Source organism: Ceratotherium simum, chromosome 36 (assembly GCF_057802395.1).
Source record: "Ceratotherium simum simum isolate JZ-2026a chromosome 36, ASM5780239v1, whole genome shotgun sequence".
NCBI lineage: Eukaryota > Metazoa > Chordata > Mammalia > Perissodactyla > Rhinocerotidae > Ceratotherium > Ceratotherium simum.
This window is the reverse complement of record NC_141935.1, coordinates 6,917,354-6,928,264: the sequence shown is the minus strand read 5'-3', so window position 1 is coordinate 6,928,264 and position 10,911 is coordinate 6,917,354. Positions and strand designations below refer to the sequence as shown.

At 36.1% G+C, this 10,911-nt stretch overlaps 1 pseudogene; it reads left to right on the top strand.

The window, feature by feature from the left end:
* The first annotated feature begins 1,765 nt into the window (after window positions 1–1,765).
* Window positions 1,766–9,841, top strand: LOC147912340 (large ribosomal subunit protein uL23 pseudogene; annotated as a pseudogene).
* The last annotated feature ends 1,070 nt before the right edge of the window (window positions 9,842–10,911 follow it).

Sequence of the window (10,911 nt, the reverse complement as noted above, 5' to 3'; positions counted from 1 at the left end):
TGGGACCCCACTCCCTGGTCTAACAGGCAAATCTAGCCAGTGGGCTGCATAGACTTAAAGTCAGGACAATAAAAATCCATGCTGTCCTGTGAAGCATCAATGCAGGCCATCCTAAGCCTGTGTTAGAATGACATTGCAACCCCACACTTCATGACTGAAGATGCCAGCTGGACAGATGCACAACAGGAAAAGATAAAGGGTACCTCACTCTCACATTTCCCAGCTGCATTTCTTAGAGATTGAGGGTAAAAATAATGACTCTGGTCCTTGCCTCCCTCCACACGTAGATAACACCAACACTACAAGCCTTGTTTGATGAATAACCAAAAAACTCTTGTTCATGTTATCCTTGAAGCATATGACTGTTAGATGTGTAAGCCCTTGCCTGCACAGACACCGCTTTTTTAAAGAAAAAGTATGTAAACTGCATTCGGATCTGCAGACCTTGGAGCAGTTCCTCAGAATACTCTGTTGGACTGTTTCCCAGCACTTGAGTTCCTTACTTTGATTATCAAATAAACTCGTTCATTCAATCTTTACCCAGACTCTTTATTTCAGTCGACACTTAGGAGGACTTGAGGTTTGAATTTTTTTGTTTTTTAAAGAGAAAATGAAGAATAATAATGACAAGTTTAATTTTTAACACTGAATCTTTCAGATAAATACTGTTCTCATATTTTATTCCTCTTATAAGACTTCTTCATCTGGATAATTTTCCTCATGTCTCAGTTGATACAATCAATGTATGCTTATCATCTTCCACCTAAGTATCTACCTTCTTCCAAGTTTCCCATCTTACGTTAGGAATTTCTCAGTTTTCACTGTAAATCAAGCATTCCCATAAATCCAATACTCTTATGAATTATACTGTGCAAAATATATTGAGTCTACCTTTCTTTCATGTCTAATATCTCTCTGAACTATTTAGTACATCAACCTGCTATTTCCTTTCCATGTTCATTGTAACATCTTATTTGATATGTATGTTAAAGCAACTGTTTTCTAATTGATTTTCTTCCTTAGCCCCTCCTCCAACAAATCCATTTTAATATCCCCTTTACACCATCATTTACCTGCTTAAATAATACCAATGTCTCTCTCTTACAAAGAAGACACAAGTCAAAGTGCTTAACTCATCAATTAACACTCTCCAAAATCCAATCCACTCTTTTTAACCAATCTCTCACTATTCTCTAAAATAAAGCCTCCTTTCCAAGTCTTTCAGTTTACCCCATAAAAATGACCTATCTGAATCTACGCCTTTCTTTAATGTATGGAATATGTATCTTGAATGTCTATTCATGGCCTTTTGTTTAAGTACAATCTTAAAGCTCTTATTTGAATATTACTTTAATTATCCCCAATTTTATAATATTAAACTACACTAATCTCTCATACCCGACCTCAGGTTACATTTTTCATGTGTACCAAGCCTTTGGATCCTTAATTATATATTACTTAGGGTTATTAAATGGCTGATTTAAGTCTTACCTACCCTATCAGATTGAACAAATGGACCTATGTTCCTTTTATTTTATTTTCACTGTTACAGAATATAATTTATTTGGTATCTAATCCATACATAATAACTTGCTGAATCATTTTTTTAATGACAAAAAGAAAATTAAGCCTATCCATATTTAACACTGCATGTCATTACTCTTTTTTTCTCTTTAAACTACTTTATTGAGATATAACTGCCATACAAAAGGCTGTATATAGTTAATGTATACAGCTTTATGAGTTTAGAGATAAGTATACATCCATGAAATCATCACCAAAATTTACACCAGAAACATATCCATCTCCTCCAAAAGTTTCCACCCATGGACCCAGGCAGCAGGCCTGCCCAGGACCTGGCCAACCAGAGTGCCCAGGATCTTTGGCCAGGCAGACTGGTGAAGGGCTTACTCTTTTTTATCTTCATATTTTTCCCTAAAAAACTTTCATTTGTAAGGGGATGTAAGATCATTTTAAGGGTAAATTTTATCACATAATCTAATTTGATAAATATTTATGTCATATTCAAAATGGTGTTAATCTATATTCTTGCACTTGATTATTTTTGTTGACATTACTTTCTAAGTCACATAGGCTTTTGAGATCATCTTTGTCTCTTCCATATTCCATAGACCTCACTCACATTCAGTGAATTGCCAAGAATATAGTTTCTATCTTCATAATATTCTTATTTGCATGGAGCCCAAGACAAAAGTTCACCAGTCTGAACATCAGTGCCATGCACTTACTCTAAACTCTGTTCAAATGCCCCTAGTTGAGCTAGCCCTGATAGCCTAGTGGTTAAAGCTCGGCACTCTCACTGCTTTGGCAGCCCAGGTTCGCTTCCTTATAATGGAACCACACCACCCATCTGTCAGTTGCCATGCTGTGGCAGTGGCTCACATAGAAGAACTAGAATGACTTACAACTAGGATATACAACCATGCACTGGGGCTTAGGGAAGAAAAATAAAGAGGAAGATCGGCAATAGATGTTAGCTCAGGGTGAGATTTCCCTGCAAAAAACAAAAAACGCCCCAGTCACTGTTCTTTAGATATTTGATTTATATAAATATAAATATATGCTGCCACTCATTCCATTTCATATGTCCATCAAATTTCTACCTATTATTTGGACTTTATTTGAAATTCTATTCCTATTGTATGCCATTTCTAATGGTTCAACCACATGAGAATAATCCAATATTTAATTTCTCATTTGTGATAAATCATAATAATGGCATTCAGCATTCTCACCTGGCCCTTTCATTCCCCCTGTATCATTTTATTGCCTAAATAATGTTGTTTAGCAAACAATCACAAAACCTCAGTGGCATACAGTAATAAACGTTTATTTTGCTCACAAATGTGTGATCTGATCTGGGCTTTGCATGGCTAACCTCTTGCTCACGTGTCTACAGGCAGATGCAGGTCATTGATTTGGCTCTGCTGATTTGGATGGGTTCACTCACGTATCTGGTGATTGGCTACAATTTTCCTGATGCTGGATAACCTAAAATGGAACAACTAAAGTGAATTGCCTCTCCTCCATATGTTTCATTCTCTAGTCTGTAGTCATTGTGCAAGTGGTGAAGAATTGAGGTCATTAATGTAATTAATTTACCACATCATAGAGCCTAAAAAGCCAAAATCTTTATTGCTAAGCATTTTTAGTAATCTGGGTCTGCATCCTGGGTACAATTTAGATTCTCTGAATGAGACATTCTTTTCTGGTTCATATGCAGACAAGCAGACTCCAACTGATGTGCTCTATTGTCTCGTCATCAGTGAGATTTAAGATGTTCTTAAAAACGTAGGAAAAGACTGATTGTTCCATGTCTGTGCTAACATGTAGCCCCCATGTAGTTCAATCAAATGATAACAACTTGCCTCAGTGAACACACTCTACAGTGTCAGTCCATCACTTTTGAATTTCAGCCAATCAGAAATAGAGTCACACCCATGAACAGGTCTCCAAGTACCAACCAGAGAACAACAATGTCTCACCAGAGTAACCACACATCTGCAAATGATGCCAACTCACACCTCTAAAAATCAACCAACCTCTGAACTCCACATGTCCCCAAATTCCTATATAAGATCTGCCATCTGATCTGCTTAGAGCCACACAGCTGCCTGGGCAGCGCAGCCCTTCCTTATGAGAATAAGCAATGCATTCAGCTTTGTCTTTTTATTTTAGATATTGAGTGGGGGTCTTAATATGGGTGAGACGTAGCTGTGTAGTATCGCTATGCCTCCAGCTGTAGCAACATCAGTGTCTTGCTACAACTGGATAGCAACTAACTGTATGGATTTGAAGAGAGAATTCTACCATTGGCTTCCTCTCTTTGTTCTTCATTTTTTCTAAGCATACGTAGTCTCTGCACAAAATCCCTTTCAGCCAGAAACAACTAAAACCTTTTATCTTCCCCCTGCATTGAACTCTTAAGGACACATCATGGAACAGTCTTCGACTATCTGGTACATTTTATATTTTATCTTTTATTATAATTGGCTATTTAATTTGATCTGTCATAATAAAATATTTTTTTATTATTTATATTTTCATTCTGTAGATCCCAGGACAGTTTCTTGTCTGTATCAGGTGCTTACCAAATGTTTGTTAAATTTAGACACTATACATGATCGGTGATTTAATGATAGTAAATTAAGTAGTTCAGTATTATATTCATTAAAATAACTACATATTTTATCCAAAACTGTTCCATGTATGATTATCTTTACATTCAAATAAAAAGAGTACTCTTTGCAAATTTATTATTCTTTCCCATTTCATCACAGGGAACCAAATTCTCTGTAGGGGTTCAGCACTCTGTATCTCCTGAAAACTAAGCAAATATATTAGCTGGCTTCAGTTATACTTTATCTTATCTACCACTAAGAACCTTATCTAAAATGCCAGCGTGAACTTTAAATGCTTTATCCTGAGCCAGAAATGCAGTGTATCCTGACAAAATACATGGATTTGAGTTGGTGAAATTTCTAAAAGAAAATCTGCAGTGGTCATTGTCTCTCTCAGACTTTCATTAGAAAATTAGATAATGTTGGCTGTTCTAAGCAGTGTTTGATTGTCATTTCCACGCTTTTAAAAATTATTATCATACAGATTTGATTGACAAGTCAAATGTTATCTTTAAAAATTTTTTTTATTAGATAGCTGCTATTTATCTTTGTTTCTTTTCCTTTTCTATTTTTCTAATCAATCTTACAATCAATTCTCCTAGCCAATCTTCTCTGAAATTCTAATGCCATCTTGCTGAATGCCCTAGCTTCAGGCCCCACAAAAGTAAAATTCTGTAATGTAAGACATTCACGAACAGAATTAAGAAGCAAGAAAGTTGCAGTTCTCTCATCCAATTAGAAAAATAAATGAATGAGATTCTCAGTATAATTCTAGTCCACTTTATGCACATACACCTTTCCACACAAGTTGTAATGTATCACAATAATAAAAAAAATTAAATAAATATGTAAACTGCAGAACTCAATTCTAATTCTCATGAAGTACAAAAGAAAAACTTCATGATGATATTTTTCCTAGTATAAATGAATTTCTAGCATTTTTTTTGTTGAATTGTAATTCATTTTATTTGATTTTCTAGCTAGTGTTATTACACGTGTACCTTACAGAGGTGTGCTAGGACAACCTCAATTAACCATGACATAAAATAAAGGCATAAATTTTGTATCTCTCAAAGATGTTATAAACATGGAGTTTTATTATTTGATCTTAAATGAGATCTCTCATTCCCTTAACTAGGACCATAAGCAGTAATTTCCTTTAAATTTTTGAAAACAAATTTTCGAGTATCAATGTTATCTCTCTTATTAACTTATGGCTATAATAAAAATTCATAAATATATAAATATTTATAAATTTATGAAACATAGATTTGTAGCAGGTCATCCAGTGTGAATTACTGCTTTACATTCAAATAAAATGTGGTACCTAAAAAATATGTTCTCATTTCTTATTTATGATTTTGAGAAAATGGTATCAATATTTGGAAGGTTATTGTCATAAAATATAAACAATTGGCCTCGTGCAAAGCTGTTGTATACTGCATTGGGGGTCAAGAAAAAGCAATTTAAAAAGATAACTATCTTTGGCGAAGTCACTCGGAAGGAGTAATCAAGGGCAAAGCATGAGGCCAAGTCTATCATTTTATATAAAACAGGAGAAAATATTGTCCTTTTTGTCCCAGAGACAGCGGGAGCAGCAATGGTGAGTGAAGAAGCCCAAAGCAGACAGAGAGACCAATTCCGTTAGTGAGATCCTGAAAGGCAAGTAACTAACAGCAAAAAGAGCTTCTCTAGTTTGAGAGACAACGTGCTGTGAAGCTCCTCTTAGGCAAAGCTTGGTTTGGTTTCCTGTGGTGAGGAGGCTGAACTATGCTCTAGGAAACTAACAAACCCAGTAAATAGGAAAATGTTTGACTCTTGGAATGATAAATATAAAACTAATTTAAGATATTCTCTATACACAGAAAAGGATAAATGAACTTCAACGAGTGGTCATTATGAAAAAATGTGTTTTCAGAGGATCAAATAAAGGTCAATGAAGTAGCAACACCAGTTCTACAGACTTCTATGTTGCAGAGTGTACAATTACGAAAGCGAATCACTGCAATTGTTTAATACGTGGTTAGACTGTCTCCATGGTAACAGTTTGTGTTTATTATCTACTTTCTGTAAGGGATGGTGTGACGTTCAGTTTTATGTTCTATCTTAAGAGCAGCTGATGATAAATGATGAGTCTTTATTTTAATCAAAGTGTCTCTTATGAAAATAAGTAAAAAGATTGAAGGCATTTGGGAGAACAAAGAATGGACAATGAAAGCCCCAGGCAAACAATTTACTATTGACAAAGGCATTTAGCCATTCATTAAAAGAAGCAAGATTAGAACTAGAGCACATACGTTATTTTTATCCAAGTCAAGTTCTAATGTTTTGAGTCAATATTTGAATCCAACATCACATGATGTTTTTATTTTTAAAAAGCTGATGATTTTGAGCTAGGTGATGTGCGATGCATGTTCTAGTCATTACGCTGTTGAATCCTCACATCAGTTCTATGAAGTTGTCGCTAGAATTATGTCTACTTTTTCAATGAAGAATGTGATGCACAGAGAGGTTATTTAACCTGCCTGCAGCTACATGTTTGTTAAATGATGGAGTCAGAATCTGAACCTAGGCAGCGTCCAGAGTCTCTGTTCTTTTTGAATATTCTATTATTGCTCAAAATATTCACTGATCCTGTGCCCTTTTGAATTTAGGAGTGGACTTTAACTTGCCTTGGTTAAGGAATTTGAGTGAAAATGACATGTGCTACTTCTAATCAAAAGCTTTATGAGCTAGCCCATGAATAGACATGCATCTTTCCCCTTGCCATGAAACTGGTGAAAGTACAGATAAAAGTCATTCAGTCAGCCTGATGCCAACATGAATACAGTGTGGACCAGAATTAGTGTCAGACTGACATGAACCCATATGATAAAAACATTTTTGGTTATAAGCCACTAAGAATGTTTACTGTTGATTAATGCAGCATAACCTAACTTATCTCAACTGCTACAGCTCAACACCACTATACTATTTGGCTTTTCAATACACAGTATGCATATACCTTGTGCCAAATCATGTGCAAGATTCTATTACTTGACACCTATATCAGATAAGGAGGATAGAAAATATTGTCCATCAGATAAGGAGGATGCTTGGTTGTTTCCTTTATTTGAGAAAACAGTATAAATTATTAACCAATATTAATTAGAGTAAACATCAAGATTCTTCTGCTTGATCTACTGATCAAAATTAGAGAAGGTCGAGCCAGCCCTGACGGCCTAGTGGTTAAAGTTTGACCCTCACTGCTTTGGCAGCCCAGGTTTACTCCCAGATCGTGGAACCACACCACCTGTCTGTCAGTTGCCATGTTGTGGTGGCGGCTCACTTAGAAGAACCGGAACGGCCTACCACTAGGATATACAACTATGTACTGGGGTTTTGGAGAGGGAAAAAAAAAGAGGAAAATTGACACCAGATGTTAGCTCAGGGCGAATCTTTCCCTGCAAAAAAAAAAAAAAGAAATCTAAATGTCACTATCCTTAGCATTAAAAAAAAAAATAGAAAGAAAGTCAAATAAATGTGCTAAACCAAAAAAGAGAATTTTATGTTACATGGTAAAACAGAGAAGGTTTAAACAACCGAAAGCAATCAGATCAGATTTTGCAGCTGAATTTCATGAACAAATGGCTCATTCTTGCCTCTCATTGTATATCAACTTGGTTCTCTTTTATCTGGACATATATTACCTGTCTACACTATGGTTTTTATCTCCAGAGAGGCACTGGCTTTCTTTATGAGTTTTAGTTTGAAAAAAATCCTTGGAAATTCTCCTGCTAGGTTCAGATGCACAACTCTGAACCATTCAACTGTGCTATTAAGGATGGAGTAGTCTAGGCAACCCATTTTAATGAAAGTCTTCTTCCCCTGCAACACACACAGAGAACAACCCACTGTGCCCAGAGAGAGGGGTCCACACAGAAACATTGCAGCGTTCACAGCAGTCACGTGAAGAGTGGTAAGTCCCAATCCCAGGTGAGGAGAAGACAGATCCTTAAGCAAGTAATCCACCATTGTGCAAATCCACCAAAGAAAAATTTTGCAATGATTATCAGTAATTTAGAAGTTTTCTCGTTAGGATAAAGAGGGATCATTTATAAAAGTGTCTTGTCATTAATTGGAACTCCACGATTTCATGCTGTGAATAGGCAATCATGGCAGTTATAACTAGTCTTCCACTAAATTGTAATTCTCCACTTCCCTCTTGCTAAAAAAAACACTGTAATTCTGGGTTATAATTTTTGTAGTTAGAAATATATTTGCAGATCTTACCTGCATCTAGACATGATCTTGTGACACAGTTTTGGCCAAACTATGTAAATGTAAGTCACTAAGAGGACCTTTGAAGAAAACATCTTAAATAGTATACTTTTGGGACAGATTCTTTAGGTTTTTAGCAACCTCATTTTATTTTTTCCTAGAATGTAGATGGGAAACTCAGAGAGGCTGGGACCCTCTTGATACTTTGAGAAGGAGGAATGTGCAATGGAATTATGGTGGAATCCTAGACCATTAATGACAAACTTTCACTGCAGACCAGTCCTGATCTGCCTACTACTCATCCATTTGGAGACTTCTAATTGCATGTCACATCAATACCAATACGTTTAAGTCACCCTTAATTGGATTATTTAACTTAAAACCAGATGTGAATCTTAGCTAGAACAGTCACTTACAAGGAGATTCTTTATAAATTATTATTGTGGCCATGGATCTTGCCTTTACATTTCAAACTGTATTTTAAAAACAATGTGTTGTTTTACATAAATGATAATGCCACATTAAACTGAACACATGTTCATCTTTTTGACTATAGAAGACAATCTAAAGTCAAGTCCAGTTATTACATCTCGTGATGATTATATGTCTATTTTTCTCTGAGTTCATATTTGCCAGATGACGTTTATCTCTCCCTTCATGTCATCATAATCCCAATTTAGACTTTTAGTCTTTAGACTTAGTGTTACGTTTAACAAACTCCAATATATGCAACACAACAAGATGGAGGGATTACAGGCTAATCAGAATAAACATTCCCATTTAAGAAAAGGGGAAGAGGGCTGGCCCAGTGGCATAGGGGTTAGGTTCATGTGCTGTGCTTTGGTGGCCTGGGGTTCATGGGTTCAGATCCCTAGCGTGGATCTACACACTGCTCAGCAGGCCACACTGTGGCAGCATCCTACATACAAAATAAAGGAACATTGGCACAGATGTCAGCTCAGGGACAATCTTCTTCACTGAAAACAAAAAAGGGGCAAGCTTTTCACAAAGCTGAAGCCAAAGCACAGGCTTTGAAGGAGAAGAAGGCAGTGCTGAAAGGTGTTCACAGCTACAAAAAAATAGAAGATCCACATAGAAAACCCACCTTCTGTCAGCCCAAGACACTGTAGCTCTGAAGGCATCCCAAATGTCCTTCGAAAAGCCCTCCCAGGAGAAACAAGCTTGACCAGTACGTCATCATCACGTTTCCTCTGACCACTGAGTCTGCCATGTAGAAGACAGAAGACAACAACACACTTGTGTTCATTGTGGGTGTTGATGGCAACAAGCGGCAGATCCAGTAGGCTATGGAGAAGTTCTATAACACTGACATGGCCTAGGTCAGCATCCTAGTCAAGCCCGATGGAGAGAAGAAGGCATATGTTCCACTAGCGCTTAACTATGATGCTTTGGATGTCGTCAACAAAATCCTTTTTTAGCTTCCTGCATATTTTATCAACCTGGGAACTAGGATTCTGAACTATCAATATACCTTAACATGAAGTGAGACAACCAAATATTAGTTGATTGTAATTTTTCATCTGAGAATAAATTTTTTTTCGTGCCACCGGGGATAAAATGTTCATAATTATACAACCTGCAATTATTGAGACTATAGTTTAAAGGCACAAAAATAGGTAGGCAAAATTGAGACTGGAGGATAATCATAGTAATTTGTATTATTTGTTCACAATTACTTGTTTCCTCTTATTCTTTGTCACGCTTCTCTGTAGGTATAATATACTTTGCCTAACCATTGAAATAAAACTCTTGGAGATTTGACATGCTTTGACTAATGCGGTGGGAAAGGATGTGACATTTGTTACACTTGAGCAAAAGGCCTTAATGTACTTTTGTAGTTTGTTGAACTTCTTGCTCCTTCCTTTCACCATAAAAACAAAATGACCCAGGTAGTTATTACTCCTTCAAATTGAGTTGCAGAATGAGAAGACACGTAGAGCTGAGTCTAGTCAAGCCAAGAACAACCAGGAGAGACCAGAAGTAGAGCTGTAGTTGACCCATATATTTCATGTAATGTGAGAAAAGAAAAAATTCCATTTGTAAGCCACTGCGCAATTGCTGATTTCTGTTATTACAGAAAAAAAAAAAAAAGACTAAAATAGCAATCTCATTATTTCCTTGAACATTTAAAATAGAGTATATAATGCTTCCTATTTTAAAAGGTAAATACTGTCTATTTCTGTTTTCATGTCTGTTAATAATTGCTTTATATATGTAGGTGACCCTACATTGCGTGCGGAGATATTTACAAGTGTTATATCCTCTTGTTGGATTGTTCCCTTGATCATTACGTAATGCCCTTTTTTGTCTCTTTTTAGAGTTTTTGTTTTAAAGTCTATTTTGTCTAATATGAGTACTGCTACCCCAGCTTTCTCTTCATTGCCATTTGCGTGGAGTATCTTTTTCCATCCCTTCACTTTCAGTTTGTGAGTGTCTTTAGGTCTGAAGTGTGTCTCTTGTATGCAGCATATATATGGGTCTTGTTTTT